Source organism: Ovis aries, chromosome 10, assembly GCF_016772045.2.
Source record: "Ovis aries strain OAR_USU_Benz2616 breed Rambouillet chromosome 10, ARS-UI_Ramb_v3.0, whole genome shotgun sequence".
In the NCBI taxonomy this organism is placed as follows: Eukaryota; Metazoa; Chordata; class Mammalia; order Artiodactyla; family Bovidae; genus Ovis; species Ovis aries.
The window spans coordinates 31,555,207-31,578,526 of NC_056063.1; the positions used below are offsets into that span (position 1 = coordinate 31,555,207).

Here is a 23,320-nt window from a genome sequence, read left to right on the forward strand (position 1 = left end):
TTTCTCTTTCATTTGCTTGCATCTACACATAGCGTGTACCTTTTCCATTAATGAGATCATTTCCTATAAGCTAAATTTTTGTCAGTCATTTTTTTTATTTGTCCCTTCTTCCTACTCCCCACCACAGGATACAGTAACATCCTAGCTTAGGTCTTTCCACTCTTTTCCGCCATGTTCACAGAATCCTGTCAAACACACATACCTATGATTAACACACACACACAACTAAATCAAGATAGATAACCAACAAGGGCTAACTGCACAACACAGGGAATACAACTCAATATTCTCTAACTACTGTATGAGAAAAGAATCAGATAAGAATCGAAAAGAATAAAGTAAAAATAAAAATTTTAAAAAAAGAATCAGAAAAGAACAGATATAAGTGTATGTACAACTGAATTGCTTTGCTGTACACTTGAAATGAACACAATACTGTAAATCAACTATACTCAATTAAAATTTTTAAGTAAAAAACAGAATAAAATAACAGACAAACACACACACCTGTGCACAGGTGTACACCTTCCCCTCCCTGCCGTGCTGCACTTCTGTCTTGTCCACTTTGTACTCACATCCTCATCTTCCCACTCCTGAGATCAGGCTGGTCCCGAGAAGGCCAGTGGTACCCCCAGGTCCTGCCTCAAGCCTAACCAGGGTGCTGACACTCTGATCCCAGCCTCAGTCCCCTGACACAGAGGGGAGTCTCAGTACATCCATATTTCTTTCTTTATTCAGTTTTTAAGGTGTTTTCTTTGTGCCTCTGGCACAAATACAAAAAGCATGTAGGTAAATCAATAAGACAGCAGTTTAAGAGAGCTTCACACTCTCTGGGTCAGGAAAGTCACAGAAAGCAAGAATCCCACAAATGTGAGCCAACCCACAAAGGAAGCATCTCTAATTCTCTGAGGGCAGAATTATACGCATGAAACCAACAGACCTCTTGAGCTTGAACTGCGGAGGCTGGCAGCAGGAAATCAGTTCTCAGCAGTGACAACCCAAACCAGAGTATCAGACACTGCAGTCCACAATGTGATTGCTAGAGAGTGACAAGTGACCAGCGCTTTCTAAAATCCAACACGGACTCAGCATCAGGCTCACTGACACATCAGGTAAGCACTGCACCCTCCTCCTTGCCAACAAACAAAACCGTCTTTGTCCATCATTAACCGTCAGGGATGTCTCCAGCTCTCCTGACTCTCCCTGGCTTGCAATCTCTGCTGATGGTTTGACCAACTTGTCTAGAACCTCTTCAGTTGGGTGCATATATGTTCTTGCATCATTAAGCAGCTGGATAGGATCTAGGTCTTCGTATACAATCTCTTCCTCCCTCTTGCGCTTCAATCTCCTGTAACCATGTTTGTTCTGCCCAGTAGAGCAGGGAAGGCATGCCTGGACACAGAAGACCTCAGCAGAACCCCATCTCTGTGCTGTCCACCAGTGTGACCAAACCACTACCTGAATGATGGGCGAAGGCCAAATTTCCCAGCTTGACATTCAAGGTCTGATGAGCACTGGGCCCATATATGCTTCCAGGCTTTAATCCCCTTTACTTTTCTGCTTGAAATGTGCCTGCCAGTAAAGCTGGCCTTCATATTCCACAGCTGCTTGCTTCCCAGGAGGCGCTGTGGTAAAGAATCTGTCTGCCGAGGTAGTAGATGTGGGTTCAATCCCTGGATTGGGAAGATCCCCCTGGAGTAGGAAATGGCAACTCACTCCAGTATACTTGCCTAGAAAATTCCACGGACAGAGCAGTCTGGTGGGTTATAGTCCTGGGGTTGCAAAGAGCTGGACACAGCTGAGCGACTGAGCCCAAGCACCCCATAGCTCCACCCTTTGAGCTCAAAAGGCCACCTCTTTTATATACATAAATATAATTTTTTAAAAAATATGACTTCCCTGGTGGCTCAGAGGGTAAAGCGTCTGTCTACAATGTGAGAGACCTCGGTTTGATCCCTGGGTTGGGAAGATTCTCTGGAGAAGGAAATGGCAACCCACTCCAGTACTCTTGCCTTGAAAATCCCATGGACAGAGGAGCTTGGTGCAGGCTACTATACATGGGGCCGCAAAGAGTTGGGCACGACTGAGCGACTTCACTTTCACTTTCACATCTTTTATTGGGCTTCCCAGCTGGTGCTAGTGGTAAAGAACTCACCTGCCAATGCAGGAGATATAAGAGATTTGGGCTCAATCCCTAGCTCGAGAAGATCCCCTGGAGAAGGGCATGGCAACCCACTCCAGCATCCTTGCCTGGACAATCCCATGAACAGAGGAGCCTAGCAGGCTACAGTCCATGGGGTCACAAACAGTCGGACATGACTGAGTGACTTAGCACACACATCTTTTATTATACTTAGATGAGCCTTTTTCTACAGTTACAGTTTCATTATAGCTGTGTGTGTCTTATTTTCTTTATTAAACTACAAGCTCACTAGATTGTAGGTTAACAGCTCAGATATCTCTCTATTCACTACAGTGTCTGGGACAGCATTTTTGTACATAGTTGGTGCTTGGGATTATCTCCTCCCAACTTGAGCTCAAAATGATGAATCACTTTCATTACAGCATGGGCCCTAATTTTTTTTTTCCATCTTTTAAGATGGAGATTACAAAGTCTACCTTCCCAACTAGTTAACGAGTAAGTCACCCTCTTCCCTTCCCCCTAGGAGGGCTATACCAGAATACTCAGGGCCTTCCCTGGTGGTTCAGATGGTAAAGAATCCGCCTGCAATGCAGGATACCCAGATTCGATTTCTGGGTCAGGAAAATCCCCTGGAGAAGGAAATGGTAACCCACTTCAGTATTCTTGTCTGGAGAATTCCATGGACAGAGGAGCCTGGCAGGCTACAATCCGTGGCATCGCAAAGAGTCAGACGTGACTGAGCAACTAACACTATATGGAAAAACACATTCTGATCATCATGATTGATTTATATTTGTCATAATATTTATTTTAATTAGAAGATTTAAAAACTAAAGAAAGTTTGAGGGATTTTTATGTTATTAAATGGAGACATGGGTTTTAAAAGATATGAAAAATACTGTATTTTCCTTCTGAGCTGCCAAGTCTGCTAGGGAATGCTTTATCAGTTGTGAATTTTCACATAAATATTCAAGGGCTGTGCCTTTGAATGTAAATGCAATTCCATCTGACTCAATAAAACTTAGTCACCAAAGAAGCTCCAGCTAAAATTCCTACCATGCAACAAATTATCCTTCAGAAAAACTTAAGAATACAGAAAAATGTATAGGCTGTAAACCCAAAATGTAACGGTAAATACAATAGTAATGCAAAAAAGTCAAAATACCAACTTTCAAAGTTTGACATTTTTACTGAGCATCTATTGAGGTCTATAATTTAATAGGATAGTTTTATATGAAGTGACTTGCAAGTGTTCACATACAAGTTAATGTATTCAACTATTTTAGAGAGTCTTGTGGTAATCAATCATCTGTGCTTTCTGCAATGGCAATTATTTAGGAATAGCCAGGTTCTTGGTCCTATTTCAAAATGCTGTGTATGTTTATTTTCAACAGGTATAGGTAGTTTAAAACTTGATGCACTGCTGACTGAATGAACTTTACAAATTTAGTTTCATTGCTTGATTAAAAGTTGAATCACTGGTTGGGAGATGGTAACTCACGTTCCAGGACACTGTAGCTATCCATGGTGCTGAATTCTGTGAAAGTTTGCTAAATTATGTAAAACTAGAACCATTCTCTGCAGCTGGCTTTACTCTCCTTATCTATGTCCATAATATGAGTACTATATCACATTTTATTCTAACATATAATCAGAACTGTGTTCAGAAAAAAATCTCCCTTTTCTTCTTAGCTAACAGAGGCTATTTTATTTTTATTTTGAGTGAAGAATGTATAAACAAAATGCTCTATTTTGTGAAGGGCCAGGAAAAGACATAACTTGGCTTTCCAAAGGCTAGACCAATCTTCAATTCAGTTCAGTTCAGTTGCTCAGTCGTGTCCGACTCTTTGCAACCCCATGAACTGCAGCACACCAGGCCTCCCTGTCCATCACCAACTCCCAGAGTTCACTCAAACTCACATCCATCGAGTTGGTGATGCCATCCAGCCATCTCATCCTCTGTCATCCCCTTTTCCTCCTGCCCTCAATCCCTCCCAGCATCAGTCTTTTCCAACAAGTCAACTCTTCATTTCATCAAAATATTAAATGAATTGATATTTTAAGTATCCCCAGTAAAAATGTTGCATGCTTCTCCAAAAGAAGCCTCTTTCGCATTTGACAACAGAAAGCATTTGTTTTCCACGTTAAAAAAAAATCCTTACTTCCAGGACAGAGTATTACCTAGAATATATATGGCATTCATTTTTGCCTATTATATGTAATACTTGTTTTTGTCTTGAGTGATTTCTTCCTAAAATTCAAATACTTACATTGCCCATTATTTTTTTAATGGAATTTCATTATGTAAAAAAATTAAAAATATACCAAAGTCCCCTACTCCCACCATAAAAAACAGAGATTAATGTGTAGAACCCCAGATTTTTTTTAACACTCAGGAATCAGCTTTTTAACTCCAGGTTTACACTTTGCATATCATGGACACCTCTCCACATAAAGTAATAAAAACTTTATTTCTTTTAATGGTCACTTTTACCATAATTTCCCTGTCAATCTCTCACTGTCAGACTTTAGGTTGTTTTCAGCTTTTGTCTTTTAAAATAGTTCTTCACGTAAAATTGCTGAATGTATATCTTTATGTCCCCCTTACTCCCTTACAATACATTCCTAAAGGTAGCCTCATTGTGTAAACAGGAAAGCATATTTGCATCTTAATACACAACTTGAAGCCCCATTAGGGTTTTTTGTTTTGTTTACAGGCACAGTCTATGCCTAGACTATATGCCAGGACCTGGCACATAATGGGTGCCCCATAATTACTTGCTGAATAAATGCAAACTGCCCTCAAGGAAAAAGGGTCAATCTTCCTTCTCTCTCAATTTCCCTACTCTCTATCTGTTCCATCTCCTCTCTTCTGAAAATCTTCATGACCACAATGACCAGATTATTCACCATTTGAACAACAACACTATTTTTCTGCTTGGGAAACTTTTCATTTTTAATTAAAGCATAATTTATCTATGGTAACTTGTACCCTCTTTACCATACCATTCTGCAAGATTCGGCAAATGTAATCAACCTTGTGACCACCACCATCACAATCAAGATACAGAACAGTTCCACGGGCTCCAAAATCCCCCAATTTGCTTCCCTTACCCCAGCCCCTGGCAACCGAGATCTGATTTCTGTTCCCACACTTAGTCTTTTCCAGAATGTCATTTAAATATAACTATACAGTGTGCAGCCTCTATGCCTGGCTTCTTTCCCAAGCACAGTGCATATGAGATTCATCATGACCTGGGGTCTGTCAGAGTTCATTCGTTTCTATGGCTAAATACAATTCCACACTATGTACCACAGTTTGTTCACACCTTCCCCGGTTGAGGAACATTTGGGTTATTTCCAGACTGTGGCAATTACAAATAAAGCTACTAAAAACATTCACGCACAAGAATTTGTATAGAACTGGAACACTTCTAAATTCTTAGAATTTAAAAATGCTAAGACAGAATGCCAAGACCAAGTACTGACTAGACATCTGGACACTCTTCAGAACACACTTCTCACCACCCAAGGTGATCTGGTTCTTGTGTTTATTTGCCTGTGTATTAGCAGCCTCCCCTTGTCCTATGTAAGCTCCAGGAGAGCAGGCAACGCCCACCCAACCATCCCATCTTCTGTTTACCACTCTCATCTCAAGCCCACAACAGTAGTAGGCACACCGCAGGGATTCAAAAGCACTTGTTTAAGCAATGAAGTTCATTCAACACTAGGAATTTATTTTCCACACTTGAATAGCATTTACCATTTCCAGGTGCTATTTTCAGTACTTTGCTGCCTGAATCCATATAACAACCCTGTGGCTAGATTTTGCTCTCTTGTTTTTACAGATGAAGAAACTAAGGCAGAGAGACATTAAATAACTTCTGAGAGTATGAGGAAGAGCTGGAATATAAACCCACAGTCCATACTCTTAAGCCCCCAGGCCAAGCTTCCACAGAACCATCCATTTTTAAAGTTGATAGGTTTAAAGTCTTGCTATTTTATTTCCTTATTACTTTACTTCTAGTGACATTACGCATCATTTCATACGATGTTCAGCTATTTGTATCTTTCATGCTGTGTATCTCCAAAGTGAAATTCTCTCTAACCATTATTTTTAATGGCAAACATGGGAGACAAGCTATTTCCAGATTTTATCAAGCTAACATATTGAAGACTAATATTCCATCTACAAAGAACTAGATGGGATCCAAACTCTTCCAATATTATCACATTCTTGCATTTATTAATAAGAAACTGAAAAGAGAGACAGGCTTCAAATCTAGATAAAAGCAGATCCTTTCTGACGTACAGGAAAGGAAGAGTATCCATATATAGGACTCCATATATAGCATCCATATGTCTGACTCAACTGGCTGAGTCAGACAAGGCTTTGGTTATACTGTTGTTGGAGGAGTGAACAGCATTAAAAAAAAAAAAAATGAGCTCCAACATTCACTTGCAAGGCATGTCCTCTCTTCTCGTCCAAGGGCTATCCGGCCTATGAACTCATAACCTGGCTGCTTCACAACCTATGCCACCTGCCCAGCAGATGAAAGGCAACTGAGGACCCACTTGTTTGAATTTAGAGCATCTTCTCCTATTCATCTACCTGCCCAAGTGTTAGGGGACGCACACTGATTGAAACCACCCACCCTGGCCAGGTACCACAGTAACCATTTGTATGAGTTGTTTTATGACAGGAGATCCAGATAAGGAATAAGGAATAAGCCACCACCAACCGGATGAGTTCGGGAAAGGTCTAAAGGAGACACTGCGTGTCCGTCCACTTCCCAGAATCCCTCTTGCTAGCATCCATCTTGGCTGAGCGATGCGTGCGCCACCAGGAAAGACTCTGAATTAGAATGATTGGTCAAAGACCACCCGGAAACTAATCCCATCACCATAAAACCCGACATTGCGAGCCACACGGCAGAGCAGTTCTCCTGGGCTTCCTTACCCTACTGCTCTCCACCCGGGTGTCCTTTCCTAATAAAATCTCTTGCTCTGTCAGCACATGTGTCTCCTCAGACAATTCATTTCCGAGTGTTAGACAAGAGCCCAGTTTCGGGCCCTGGAAGGGGTCCCTCTTCCTGCAACACAAGTATTAATATAATGCTGTAATAGTCACAAGTTTGTTCCCTTCATTTCTATTCACAAATGGCTTATGTAAATATTCCAACATACCCTAGAAACACGCAACAAATCTAGAACAGGCAAGGAACACATCCCCTTTTCTCTTTCCCACTTGTCCTATGGCTCAATCTGCTCTCCAGTATGGACGCTGGGCCAGGCAGTTCCAGGAGAATCCTTAATTCTGCTTGAACAGGTAGGGAGGGAGAATGCTTCCTGGAGGCTGGGGTTGGGGGGGGGGGGGGGGGGGTGTTGCAAGTACAATTGGGAGCCAGGACCAACACTTTCTCAAATCTCTCTGCCAGACCCTGCTCAACCTCACTTCTCCAAGTGTGTTTATTTCAAAGCCGCAGGGGTGCTCCAAAGCTGCGTACTTTGACCTCTTCCATGTGCCTTAGACCCTGGCAGTGGACTTGAGCATTCACAACGGGGGTGGCATATGACCCTTGCTTATCTGCGGGACGGTAGGCTGTAAACCTCAGGGATTGACTGCTATCTGAAAGGAAGAAAGAACGCTTTCTCACAGCATCAGGGATAATGCGAGCATCACCTGCAGCTCAAAAGCCTGCACAGGCTGGGGGTAAGGAGGGGGTACCCCCTTAGGAATTGAGACGGTAGCACTGACACAGATACACTGCCATGTGTAGAACAGATAGCTTATGGGAAGCTGCTGCACAGCACAGGATGCCCAGCTCGGCACTCTGTGATCACATAGAGGGTGGAGGGGGATCTGGAGGGAGGCTCTGAAGGGAGGGGCTACATGTATACACAGAGCGGATTCACACTGCTGTGCAGCAGAATCTAACACAACATTGTAAAGCAATTATACTCCAATTAAAAAAAAAAACAAACTCAAAAACAGTCACTGCCAGATTAAAGATCTTGAAATTTAAAAAAGCAGCAGCCTTCACCAGGTCACTAGAAATGGGGCTCTTTCAAATCGAGTCTTTTCTGGAAGGTACATTTCTTCATCTTTCATCAGAAGCAAATAACCTTTTTTTCTGTCAAATGAACCAGATACCTAGAAGGATAAAGCTAAATATTTAACCCCAAGGCAGAACAAGCAAAAAAAAAAAAAAAGTGTGTTAACAACCAGAGAGCAAGTAAACAAATGGCACAGTGACTGCAAAAAAAAAAAAAAAAAACTCCAGTTAAATGGAAAGGGATATACTTTCAAGTCCCAAGGCTTTTTGTTAAGAGTCTCTGTATTTCTCTTAGTTATACTATGTAATGAATAAGGCATTTTGATCACCATGTTTGGAATGTCTTAATCTCTATGGGAGAGATAAAGAAATGAAGATAAATAGAAAAAGAAAAAAACATATTCCTTAGTTAGGAACCAACTTGGCCTAGAAACATGCAAGAAAAATAAATGATCTATGCTGGGGAGAATGACTGGTTCTTCTATACAATCAAGATGAATGAATAATATTGCTTTAGTGGACTTGTAGGATTCCTCCAACATTTCACCAAAACTTGCAGAAAAATAGTACAAAACAAAACAAGTAAGAAACCTTAAGATTTCCAACAAAATTCAAGAATACTTCCTTAAAGAGCAACATGGTGATACGTGTCTGAATAGCACCCAACCCACAATCCCAGGGTGGAAAGCTGGCCTGTAAGCATTTCTGGGATAGCACGGGGGCTTCACGCATCACATCTGGATGATCAAAACTGACAACTTCCATAAGCAACAAAAATCAAACACTCTCAGAAAGCACAGACCTGAGTAAGGATGAATTTTAATGTGCATGCTTTAAATATTTAAAACCATAGTTTAGAAATTCACTCTTAAATAGCATGAGCTGCTCAAACATCCATTTTAATCAAAGACTCTCAAAGAAATACCATAAGTCTCATGCTTCTTATCTTTTCAATAAAACAGCCGAAAAGCTAATTAGTCACTTTCCATTTAGTGATTCACAATCATATCCTCTTAAATACATGACCGGGTGCATAAGTTTCAGGCACAAGAAACAGAGCCAGGATGCTAACTGCCCCTCTAATGTGTGGTTCAGACAATGGCCAGGAAGGATTCTGACCAGAAGTCCCGTCCCAGGACTCCTCTTCTGAACCGGCCATGCTTCAAGGCTGAGGGGGCACATTTACACACTGACTACCCTCCTTCTGACCAGAGAAATAGGATCCAGTTGACTGTTAGGAACTCTCCTGAACTAACATGGAAGAGTCCAGGTTAGAAGTGCCCAATGAGGACCTAATCGAGAAAATGCAGACTATTGCAAACCATAGTACCTGCACCTCCAGGGGCCTAGGAAGAAAGAGAATTCCAGGGAGATAAAACAGGTCACAGATCAATGGAATCACTGGTGGCAGATCCCTGAACAGTAACAACAAGCATCTGAAGTCAGGGAGCTATGATAATGTTCCAAGCAATAATGATGTTCACCTTGAATTCTATATTTTAATAGATTATCAAGTCAAGTATGAGAATACATTCATTTTCTAACACACAATAATTCGTACATATATATATATTACCCAAATCTCTAAAGACTATATATCTGCAAAATGAATATAGAGATGTAGGAAGATTATGGGGTCTAGTATGGGCCACCAAAGAAATCAAGGGTGGGGTTCAGGCCTGGAGATGAGCTGGTTCAGACAGGAGCAGAACAGGAGGGGGTGGGAGCCAGATCCGGGGAGAAACAGGCAACTGCCGGTCCTGCTTGTGTTGAGTGACTATTCTGCAGGCTCCAGGCTCTTTCTTCGCCAGTGAACTGGGAGGCTATTTCTTCCGTGTTTGTCTCTAAGAGCAAAGAAACCTTCCCAGAAGCACCCCTAGGTTACCCCTTAAAGGGCAGGGGAATGGGGCCCTGGTGACTAGATGGCAACATCAGGAGTCACTGAGTCAGGTGGCCAGGGGGGTGGACGTTAGAACAAACTTAGGCTACACAAGCAAAGAGGGAAAAGATGTGACTGCTGGGCAGCAAATAGCAACATCCTGTTCAGCATTTAGGGGGAAACTCAAGGGGAAGAAAGTTGCACAGTACCCTAGTGGGCAGCTTCTTCTTCTAAGACTTTTACCTCTATAAAAAATAAAAGTTCAACATCTTAAAACCACTGTTTCTGTGTGGCATATTTAAAGAAAACTGAAGCAAAATGTGAAGATTTTAACGATTTTAGTGAAGATCTAAAGCTACAAACTCACTGAAAAGATCTATGGGGTGACTTCTCCATTTAAATTTAAATTTAAAATTTACAAGATCTGGGATTAACAGACACACACTTCTATACATAAAACAGATAAACAACAAAGACCTACTATAAAATACAGAGAACTGTAGTCAGTATCTTATAATAACTTATAATGGAAAAGACTGAAAAAAGATGATATAATTTATATTTATAACTATAATTGAATCACTTTGTTCACCTGAAACACAACACTGTAAATCACCTACACCTCAATCAAAAAGTAACACTGACAAAATATAGAGAAAGAAAGACAGCAACCCCATGGACTATATACCCCGCCAGGCTCCTCTGTCCATGGGATTCTCCAGGCAAGAATACTGGAGCGGGTTGCCATTTCCTTCTCCAGGGAATCTTCCCAGCTTAGGAATTTAACTTGTATCTCATGTCTTCTGCATCGGGAGGCAGTTTCTTTACACTATCTCCACCTGGGAAGCCCAAAATAAATGGTAGTGGTATTGCAACACTGCAGTAAAAACATGTGCACGACTCACTGCTCCATGCTTGAGAGGGCCACAGAAGCGGTCCTGCCTGCAGACTTGAGGACGAGTTTTGCTACTGTTTGATCTGGCCGGTGCCCACCAGCATCCACCACAGAGGACCCACGTCTGCATCTGACTCCACTCTGAGCGCCCTCCACTTTTCCCTGCTCCACACTCTGCCCATCTGAGCCCCAGGCCCACCTCCCCTCTGCTTGGTGGTCACCCTTCTCTCCACTCCAGAATTTGCACAGTTCATCAACACTGAATAAATCTCTAGCCTCTGTTCCAGGGACCAACTCCCTACCTAGGAAGGCACTGGTGAAAGGGTCCCCTGAGCAGACTCTTATCTTTAAACGACTGGCTATCATCAGATAAAACAAGGAGCTCTTACTCCAGGCCAAGTGCCAGGACACGGACACAATTTCATTTTTGGAACAACAGGTGACTCAGCACGGTTCCTCTCCAACACTATCTCCAGGCTGCATGTTCCTGGAGAGCGGAGTCTGGGCTCAGCAGAGTCTCAATAGTCCAGAGAGGTACCTGGATGAACACAGTCTACCGGGTTAACAGGACTAGATTAGTCTGGGGCAGGAAGAAGCAGGCTTGCAAGACACTGGTATCATTACTAGAGAGCCGCAACACGCAAAGCATAACATGCACGGCTCTCACCTGCCGAAACCAAGCTCCCCACGTAAGCAGAGCCATGGGCCAGCAGCCCATACTTCCTCCACGGGCACCTCACTTCCGCCCTCTCTGATCCTGTGGTTCATGGTTCCTTCTGTAGGTGCCTGTCTCCCAGCCTGCCTCACCCTACTTCGTTCACAGAGCCTGGCTGCTCTTCAAGGCAGGGTCCTTGCCTTTCAGCATCATACATACCTTTTCCAGGCCTTCCGCATAGCAGGCGCTCAATAAAACTTAGCTGGATCCCACATAAATCCTCGTGATTTCTGACAGGGGAATGGGCAAGCACTGCCATCCAAGCCACACATGTGAATTCTCGCCCCACTGCGGCCACGGAGCTGGCACTACCCACTCTGAGAGCTCCCACAGGCATCTGGACCCCACGAGGGCTGTCCGGGGGGGTCCCACTGACAGTATGCTCATGGCTAAACCCTCACCAGTGTCCAAGGAGCTCTGCTGCCCAAACCAGATTAACTCACTCACTGCATATGTACCAAGCATCTACTTTGTGCCAAGGTGGCCAGGTGCTAGGAAGACAGGGACTAAGACGGGTGTCCTGATCGCACAAAAGCCCTTCTGGTCCACAGGCTGTGTCCATCCCCAGGGCCTCGTAGGTTGCATTAGCAACAGGGAAATCGTGCTCATGCCCTCTAACATCCCCCTTCATTCCATGCACCCTGCTGGTCAGGAACTGGGGGCCCACAACTCCTGTACTCCTGGGCTCCTCTCTCGGGATCCTTACCACTTTCCACCTGGCATGACTATTTTCTACATCCCTGTCTTTTCCTCTCAACTCGAGTTTGAGCCCTCTTTAGGGGCAGCACTGGCTCCTGGTTCACCCCATCTCCACCCCTCACAGTTACCCCAATGCAAAGAGCAAGGTGGGTACATCCATCCGTGTCCTCCCAGGCAGACTCTCCTACTGGGACTCCCTGCCAGGCCCCTGTGGGCCCCCAAATAGGTGTCCGTGGATTAGCAGATCCAAGCCGCATTGCACAGTGACCCAGATTCACTGACTCCTCCATTCCCATCACCCACAAACTGAATCCACACCTCTTCCACATCTGTTCCTCCCGCCCCCTTCTGGAATTTGCTGGGGGGCAGGGGAGGGTGTTTTCCTGGGTGCAGGAAGCTGGAGATGAGCTCTGTTATCGAGGCCAATTTTTTTTCTAACGTCTTAGCCACATACCTGAACTACCAGCGCTTCCCTAACATTTCCTTATACATGTATCCCTTTTCTGAAAAGGTGTCACTAGCCTGGCCTCAGTTCGGTAAGCTTCTTTTTGAGGTTTTAGGCACAAAGCGAATTCATCCCTGAAATCACCAAGCAACAACTTGCCTGCTGCTGCCTGGATCCTCTTGCCTCCTCCTTGAAACCAACAGCTGACCCAGCGAGCAGCACTGCAACCCCCCGGCACCCTCCCAGCCTCCAAGATTGCACAACACAGGCCCAGCAGAGCATCTTAAATTACAGGGAATCAATATAAATCTCCCTCAGCAAACACATCTAAGCCGAGGAAACTGTCGACAGGAGGCATTTGCATCTCTTGATTGGAATCAGGTCCAAAAACCCATTGAATCCAAGTACTGCAAAGCTGTTTTACAAACAATCGCTTCTGATTACAAGGGGAGCTGCGTGAGCCACATCTACGAGCTGGAAAGGGGCTTGTTCTTATATTAAACTAATATTTTAGGCACGGAGCTTACATCACTTGAAACTACATTCAATTCAGGGGGGAAACGCAACTTCCATTTCCCCCCTGAATTATTCAAAACCCTCTCTAATTTTCAGTGCACATAAATACACTTCCCTTTAATAAAAATGCTCCTCTGAGGAACACCTCTGGTCTTTTGTCTCCCTCTTCGAATAGCTGATAATTAATGGACTTTTAACATTTTGGGGTATGAAAAGTGTTAATTATATTCTTGGAAATAACCGTCCATATTCAGCAAATTCTTTGGACTTGATCGGCTCACTGAAAGCTTTGTTAGTGGCTCTGTACAGTCAAGACTTTCATCTTTTTCCTGGTTGATATCTTTGCTCACAAATCCATTTCTCTAGTTTGCCATTTTCTCCTAAATGAATCTGTGATGTCTCTGGTGGGGATAGGCACTGAAAGGTAAAGCAGTTCTTAAAAGGTGGTTACTACCACGTACAACACCTTTGCTTACAACCCTTCCGCCCCACCCCAGTTCTAGCATTAGCCGCTTGGTCGTGTCTGACTCTTCGTGACTCCATGTACTGCAGCCTGCCAGGCCCCTCTGTCCATGAAGTTCTCCCATACTGGAGTGGGCTGTCATTCCTTTCCCCAGGCAATCTTCCTGATCGAGGGATAGATCCTGGGTCTCCTGCACTGCAGGCAGATTTTTTACCATCTGAGCCACCAGAGAAGCCCATTTGCTTTACAACACTTCTGTCCCACACCAGCTTCTAAGAAGACATTTGCAGGCACACGGGGACAGGTGACCACATGGCCAGGCAGGTATACAGCTCCTCCCGCGTGACACAAGAAGTTGCATCTCTGTTCTCTGGCAGCAGTAGCCTCATGCTCTTTATTTTCCATATAAAAGGGAAAATAGACAATTGAATATCATTCAGTCATAAAAAGAAGGAAATCCTGCCGTTTGTAACTCCATGGATAGATATGGAGGGCATATACGCCCTACTTTGGTTAAAATCCATTCATCTCCTGATGAACTTGCTTCCATGACTTGGCTATTTGTAAATAATGCTGCGTTGAACACTGGGGTGCAGACACATTTTCACAATAGAGATTTTGTTTCCTTTGGATAAATACCAAGAAGTGCAACTGCTGGGTTATATGGCAGTCCTGGTTTTAATTTTTGGGGGAACCTGAATACTGGTTTCCATAGTTGCTGCACTAATTTGCATTCCCACCAACAGAGTACGAGGGTTCCCTTTCTTCCATGTCCTTGGCAACACCTGTCATTTTTTGTCTTTTTGGTAATGGCCATTCCTAGTGGTGTGAGGTGACCTTTCATTGTGGTTTCGATTTGAATTTCCCTGGTGACTGGTGATGCTGGGCACCCTTCCCTGTGCCTGTTGGCCATTTGTAAAATCTCTGTAAAACTGTCTATTCAGAGTCTCTCTCCATTTGTTAATTGAGTGGTTTGCTTTTCTGTTAAGTTGTATGAGTTTTTTAAATATATCGTGGATTATAAATCAATTATGTTGTTCAGTCACCCAGTCGTGTCCAACTTTTTGCGACCCCATGGACTGCAACACACCAGCCCTCCCTGTCCCTCAACATCTCCTGGAGTTTGTCCAAGTTCATGTCCATTGCATCAGTGATGCCATCCTATCATCTCATCCTCTGAAGCTTTCTTCTCCTTCTGCCTTCAATCTTTCCCAGCATCAGAGACCTTTCCAATAAATAAATTATACTCCAATATAAACAGAATTTTAATAAAGTAAATAATAAACAGAATCTGTGCATATGCTCACTAGGTCCCTCCAGTCCCAGAAGCAGAGGGATTCCCAACACCTGGGGTCTTCTGGGATTCCTTCCCGTCTTGTCAGGGTCTTTATCCTTCATTGATCTCATCTTCTACACCACAGGCTCTCAGTGTTGCCTACATATGGGAATCACCTGTTCATTTTCAACAAGGCTGATGCCTGGGTCCCCTCCCCCAACCCGCAAAACGCCCTGACTTAGCTGTTCTGGGGTGGGGTGGGGGGGTTGCTCGGGTGGCAGGTCCCTACTGCTCAGCCAATGGTAAGCTCTATGCCCCAGGTGAGGAACACAGACTCGCAGACACAGTGGCCTCAAGACGTGTGTGTGCCTGTCTGTGCTTGCTGCTGCTGCTGCTGCTAAGTCACTTCAGTCATGTCCGACTCTGTGCGACCCCATAGACGGCAGCCCACCCGGCTACCCCATCCCTGGGATTCTCCAGGTAAGAACACTGGAGTGGGTTGCCATTTCCTTCTCCAATGCATGAAAGTGAAAAGTGAAAGTGAAGTCGCTCAGTCATATCCGACTCTTAGCAACCCCATGGATGGCAGCCCACCAGGCTCCTCCGCCCATGGGATTTTCCAGGCAAGAGTACTAGAGTGGGGTGCCATTGCCTTCTCCCTGTCTGTGCTTACGTGCAGCTAAAATCCAAGGACACATAATTTACCATTCTGACCATTTTTAAGTGTATGGTTGGTTCTGTGGCACTGAGTACATTCACGCTTCTCTGTGAGGGGAAGCACCCTTTGTGATGTGCTTCTTATGGAGGGAGTAATTGTGTTGCTTTTAAATGTTTATAAATCAGGGACATTTCACATAAAAAGGTAGATGTCTGGAATCTGGCAATGGAAAGGTAACACGGCCTCCCAGCCACAGTCGCCTAGGACCTGTGATGGCTGCCCGTTCAGGCAGAGTCTGGGTCTCAGGGTCACTGGGGTTCCCCCACCACCTCCACCACTGCCCCCAAGTTACTCCCAGCCTGGTCCCTGCAGACAGGAGTTACCTTCGTCCATCACCAGGGTCAAGCCTTCTCACCCTGAAAACATCTTTGGTCTTCTGATCCACGTCTCTCAGTAGCTCTCCCTTCTCTCCCTCTCCTCCCATTCACTCCCCAAAGCCTTGAATCTCAGCTTTCTCCCTTCCCCTGCAGCACCCCTAGCCAAGATCACTGACCTCACACCGCACACCCCAGAGATAAAGCACCGTCACCTGACTCCCCAAGCTGCACTGGCCGTGCTTGAATACTGCGCCCTTCTGGAGCCCCTGTTCTCCACTCCCACCCTCCCCACCTCCCCTTCTTCTCACCTGGCTTCCATCCTTGGCCCACAGCGAGGGAAGACTCACCATGACCTGCTGGCCAGCAAGTCCAAACAACAGGTTCCTCTGGGCTCCACGAGAGTCTGAGAGAAAGAATCTGAGTTCTCGCCTCTGTCACTTAGGAGCTGGGCTTTGGGACAGGTTATTTAGCCTAGGCTCCAGCATCTTCACCTAAATAATGGGGGTAATCATTCCCACCCCCAAAACCCTGTAGGAGGACCGAGAGGCAGTGTACAAAGCCTGACACTTACAGCCTAGCTGTCCCTGAGAACTCTCCGTGGTGACAGAAATGGTCCATACCTGCACTGCCCAACAAGGCAGCTACGACCTCCAGGTGGCTACTGAGGACTCAAAATGTACTTAGTGTGACTGAAGAATTAAACGTTTACTTGTATGTAATGTTCAGTTCAGTCGCTCAGTCATGTCCGACTCTTTGCGACCCCATGGACTGCAGCACAACAGGCCTCCCTGTCCATCACCAACTCCCAGAGTTCACGCAAACTCATGTCCATTGAGTCAGTGATGTCACCCAGCCATCTCATCCTCTGTCGTCCCCCTCACCTGCCTTCAATCTTTCCCAGCATCAGGATCTTTTCCAATGAGTCAATTCTTTGCATCAGGTGGCCAAAGTATTGGAGTTTCAGCTTCAGCATCAGTCCTTCCAATGAATGTTCAGGACTAGTTTCCTTTAGAATGGACTGGTTGGATCTCCTTGCAGTCCAAGGAACTCTCAAGAGTCTTCTCCAACAAGTAATGTTAATTAATTTTAAATTTAATGATTACATGGGGCCAATGGCTCCCTACTGGATAGACAAATGCAAAACCAGCATCAGTGAACAGCTATTACCACTGTCAGTAGGAACAAAGGGAACAATCATGATAAACTCCTCCAGCTCCAACTTCCCACCTGAGCCACCTGAGGAAGACTCAGGCTGGTTGAGAGCTGGTCCTGTGAAAGAACTCTACGCTCAAAATTCATCTGCGGACACGGGAAACATTCCGGAATTATCTGTCCAGCTTATTCATTTATTTGGCTTTGCTGGGTTTAGTTGCAGCATGCAGGATCTTCATTGTGGTCTGGGGGATTGTGTTTATTTTAGTTTAGCTTGCAAGATCTTTAATTGCAGCTTATGGGATATAGTTCTCTGACCAGGGATGGAATCCAGGCCCCCTGGATTGGGAACTTGGAGTCTTAGCCACTGGACCACCAGGGAAGTCCCCTGTCCAGTTTTTTGCACCTGGTGAACTTCCAGATGTTCAAGCTGGTTTTAGAAAAGGCAGAGGAACCAGAGATCAAATTGCCAACATCCACTGGATCATTGAAAAAGCAAGAGAGTTGCAGAAAAACATCTATTTCTGCTTTCTTGACTATGCCAAAGCCTTTGACTGTGTGGATCACAATCAACTGTGGAAAATTCTGAAAGAGATGGGAATACCAGACCACCTGACCTGCCTCTTGAGAAATCTGTATGTAGGTCAGGAAGCAATAGTTAGAACTGGACATGGAACAACAGACTGGTTCCAAATAGGAAAAGGATTACGTCAAGGCTGTATATTGCCACCCTGCTTATTTAACTTATATGCAGAGTACATCATGAGAAACGCTGGACTGGAAAAAACACAAGCTGGAGTCAAGACTGCCGGGAGAAATATCAATAACCTCAGATATGCAGATGAAACCACCCTTATGGCAGAAAGTGAAGAGGAACTTAAAGCCTCTTGATGAAAGTGAAAGAGGAGAGTGAAAAAGTTGGCTTAAAGCTCAACATTCAGAAAACAAAGATCATGGCATCTGGTCCCGTCACTCCATGGGAAATAGATGGAGAAACAGTAGAAACAGTGTCAGACTTTATTTTGGGGGGCTCCAAAATCACTGCAGATGGTGACTGCAGCCATGAAACGAAAAGACACTTACTCCTTGGAAGGAAAATTATGACCAACCTAGATAGCATATTCAAAAGCAGAGACATTACTTTGCCAACTAAGGTCCGTCTAGTCAAGGCTATGGTTTTTCCAGTAGTCATGTATGGATGTGAGAGTTGGACTGTGAAGAAGGCTGAGCGCCGAAGAATTGATGCCTTTGAATTGTGGTGTTGGAGAAGACTCTTGAGAGTCCCTTGGACTGCAAGGAGAGCCAACCAGTCCATTCTGAAGGAGATCAGTCCTGGGATTTCTTTGGAAGTAATGATACTAAAGCTGAAACTCCAGTACTTTGGCCACCTCATGGGAAGAGTTGACTCATTGGAAAAGACTCTGATGCTGGGAGGGATTGGGGGCAGGAGGAGAAGGGGACGACAGAGGATGAGATGGCTGGATGGCATCACTGACTCGATGGACATGAGTCTGAGTGAACTCCGAGAGTTGGTGATGGACAGGGAGGCCTGGCGTGCTGCGATTCATGGGGTTGCAAAGAGTCGGACACGACTGAGCAATTGAACTGAACTGAACTGAGGAAGTGGGCTATGACTACCATTTCAGGGACAGCCAGGAGGCAGCATCACTTCAGCCAAGTGGGGACCCCAGCTGCAAGGCACCCCTCTGGGGCCCAAGCCTGGGAAACCCGTTCCTCCCACCAGGAGCAGAACCCAGGACCCAGCACAAAGGTTCTCCATCCTGTACCTGTTAACATCCCTCTGTGCTCCCCTCGTTCTGTGACAGCCACAGTCCAGGTACCCACAGACATCTCTATGTGGACCCCCCACGGGCCATCACCAGCTCTGAACAGCCCTGGGTCTCCACCTTCCACACAAGGCCCCCTCCCTCTCCTACCCTATCCTCCCAAAGGACAGCTTGAGGCATCTTAGACAATATCCCAAGTCCAAATCCAGCTGCTTGTGACCCAAAGAACTTCTCACACTGTGAAAAGAAATCTTGGAAGTCATCTTCTTCCATCCTCTTATAAATTAAGAAACTAAACGAGGTCAAGAGAAGGTATATTTGTCAGGGGCTCTAGAGAAACAGAACCAACAAGATCTGTGTGTGTGTGCGTCTGTGTGTGTGTGTGTGTCTGTGTGTGTGTGTGTCTGTATGTCAGCATGTGTCTGTGTGTTCATATCTGAGTGTCTGTGTGTGTCCGTATATCTGTGTGTCCGTATATCTGTGTCCGTGTGTATGTCTGTAGGCCTACCTCTGTATGTGTCCATGTGTGTCTATGTGTCTCTGTGTCTGTGAGTGTGTGTGTGTAGAGAGGAATTTTAATGAACTGGCTCACATAATCATGGAGGTTGGAAAATCCCAACTCTGCAGGGTAGACCAGCAGGCTGCAGAAGAGCTGACACTGCAGTATAAACCCACAGGCCATTTGCAGGTAGAATTACTTTTTGCTAGGGCTGAAGGAGGAGGGAGCAGGGGAGCAATCTTTTGTTCTGTCCAGGTCTTCAACTGATTGGATGAGGCCCCCTCACAGCAGGGAAGGCAATCTGCTTTACCCAAAGTCCACTCAGTTAAACATCAATCTCATTCGAAAACACCCGCAAAGAAACATCCAGAATGATGTTTGACCACATATTTGGGCACCATGGCCCAGCCAAGGTGACACAAAAAATTAACCATTGCAGTGGGTAACTGACTTGACCAAGGATACTGATTAAAATCTGGAGAAAATCTAAGATAAGCTTTTAGAAATACAGTAATATAATGTCCTCTATTGCTAAAATAGTTTAAAACACAAACAGCAAGTTCAGATAACCATTTTATCCAGCATATGCTCAGTCGCTAAGTCGTGTCCAACCCTTTAGTGATCCCATGAACCACAGCCCGCCAGACTCCTCTACCCATGGGATTCTCCAGGCAAGAATGCTGGAGTCAGTTGCCATTTCCCTCTCCAGGGGATCTTCTGACCCAGGGATCAAACCTGCATCTCCTGTATTGACAGGAGGATTCTTTACCACTGAGCCACCAGCTATTCACATCTATAATCATAATAACAATATAATATGCAGACAATGTTTCTTGAGTTACCAAGAATCACACTGCGTGCTGTCTGCTTTGTATACACTATGACATTCAACTATCACACAAACCTATGGCGCTGTGATGTAATTTTGCAACAGTGCTGGGTTTTATCTGCAAACAAATAAAACTTTGTGTAACACACGTATACACCCAGACTCAAGGAGGCAGCTGAATTGGGAGAACTTTTTTTTTCTGTCTAAAAATCAAAACCATGACACGAGGCACTGACATCTGGGAAGATCACTACATCCTTCTGAACACAACAGCCCAGTACTTCTAGGTTCCTGGCATCAATATCAACTCTGAGAGGGTGACTGTGCATCAGCTCTTTGGAATCTCCTCCCAACCCAGAGCATTGCTCAGCCATTCCAAAGTAAACCAGAGTTGCACATTCGCTAATCTTGGTTTATTCCGTTACCTCAGACAACAGTCACTACCAAAATCCACAACCCCTTATCCACAGCCCCGAATACCAAAAGGTCTTGAAACTAAAGGTTGTTCTCACAATTCATCTGACAGCAAAACCTTACCTAAACCGATAGGAAGCCATATAAATAGTCTTTTTTTTTCCAATGTCCCACTTAGTGAGAATGTCCTTATGTTTTCCTTCAGAAACACAAATGTATTTGATTACAGGATGTTGCCCCAGATCCTACTGCGAATGTCATGTTCTATATGGTAGAGGCACAACCCAGAAATCTCAGAAAGATACAAATCCCTGCCCATATTTGATCCCAAGGGTTTTACAGGAAGTATTAAGGACCTATATTATCCTCATTTTACAAATGAGGCCACCCAGGTTCAAAAAGAACCCAAATATAGCTTCATTAGATGCCAAAGTGAGTAACTGCTGTTCCATATCTGAAAGGCACTCCCAACTGCAATGACGAATGAGCTGCAAACCACCAGGGGAGTCCCTCTATGTGACACTGGAAGCCATTAGAGGAGAGTGCAAAAGTTGGCTTAAAACTCAACATTCAGAAAACTAAGATCATGGCATCCGGTCCCATCACTTCATGGCAAAAGATGGGGAAACAGTAGAAACAGTGAGAGACTTTGTTTTGGGGGCTCCAAAATCACTGCAGATGGTGACTTTAGCCATGAAATTAAAAGACACTTGCTCCTTGGAAGGAAAGTTATGACCAACCTAGACAGCATATTAAAAAGCAGAGACATGACTTTGCCGACAAAGGTCCATCTAGTCAAAGCTATGATTTTCCAGTGGTCATGTATGGATGTGAGAGTTGGACTATAAAGAAAGCTGAGTGCTGAAGAATTGATGCTTTTGAACTGTGGTGCTGGAAAAGACTCTTGGGAGTCCCTTGGACTGCAAGGAGATCCAACTAGTCCATCCTAAAGGAAATCACTCCTGAATATTCATTGGAAGGATGGATGCTGAAGCTGAAACTCCAATACTCTGGCCACCTGATGGGAAGAACTGACTCATTGGAAAAGACCCCAATGCTGGGAAAGATTGAAGGCGGGAGGAGAAGGGGATGACAGAGGATGAGATGGTTGGATGGCATCACCGACTCAATGGACACGAGTTTGAGCAAGCTCAGGAAGTTGGTGATGGACAGGGAAGCCTGGCATGTTGCTGTCTGTGGGGTCACAAACAGTCTGGACACGACTGGGCGAGTGAACTGAATTGAACCCTGTTTTGTGGACAGGAAGTTAGATACACTGAGAAGACAGATAATTTGCTTCAATACATCTGGTCTCATCAAAACCAGACGCAGAACTCTCATAAAGATCCCTTTTTGTCTATACTAGAAAGAAACCAAAATTTCCACCAAAAGAAGTTACGGGAAGGACATATTTGGAAGCTGAATTTTTTCCCCCAAGATTCTCAACTACGTGAATTTGAAAAACCACTGCAAATCCAGCACCTTTCCCCTCATTTATTCGTCCGGACGTCGTTCCCTCCTTTGTAAGCAGAATGAAAGCTCCATTCAGAATCCAGCAAAGTTCACATGATTACTTAGCCATCATCAGCATCAAGTCAAGGGCACCACATGGCAGAAACAGCCCCTGATGAGTGGGAGCCTTTGTCCCAGGGAACAATAAAAGAGGAAACCCAAACTGTCATCAAGACCACTAAACATGGGGCTGGAAGTGAGGAAAGAAACAAAGAGACCAGACAGGCAAGAGGGGGAAGAAAGATGGAGGGAGTCCAGAGCAAAGAGAGAGCCCAAACAGCAGCTGCCACGTGAGGATGCCCGCAGCCCAGCCTGCAGGCCTTATGACCAGGGACCAGTCTTTCAGCTCCAGTCACTGGTGCATGAATATTCCAGCTTCATTCACAGACACCAGCTGGTCCTCCCCTTCTAAAATCACTAGTGACTTGGGGGCTTCCCTGGTGGCCCAATGGTTAAAAATCAGCCTTCCAATGGAGTGGACGTGGCTTTGACCCCTGGTCACTTTGGCCACCTGATGCGAAGAACTGACTCATTGGAAAAGACCCTGGTGCTGGGGAAGACTGAGAGCAGAAAGAGAAGGGGATGACAGAGGATGAGAGGGATGGATCGCATCTCCAACGCAATGGACATGAGTTTGAACGAGCTCTGGGAGATGCTGACAGACAGGGAAGCCTGGCGTGCTGCAGTCCATGGGGTTCCAAAGAGTCAGACATGATTGAGCGATTGAACAACAACAACAGGGAACTCAGATTCCAAATGCTTCAGGGTAACCAGGCCTGTGTGCTGCAACTAGAGAAAGCCTGTGCGCCACAAGGAAGGGCCTGCAACCACAAGAAAGACGCAGTGCAGAGAAAATAAATTTAAAAATAAAGAGTTCTGTGGCATCGAGTAAACTCACATGACTGTATGACCATCACACCATCTATCTCCAGCACTTTTTCTTCTTCCCAAAATGAGCCTCTGCATTGTTAAACACTGATTCCTCATTCCCTGTCTCCTAGTCTC

General features: G+C 44.8%; 1 protein-coding gene across 6 annotated transcripts in view; it reads right to left on the reverse strand.

Annotated features, from left to right (window-relative positions):
- MTUS2 (microtubule associated scaffold protein 2) overlaps positions 1-23,320 on the reverse strand; it is a 383,566-nt gene that overhangs the window by 261,708 nt on the left and 98,538 nt on the right. The gene's annotated exons all lie outside the window — the stretch shown is intronic.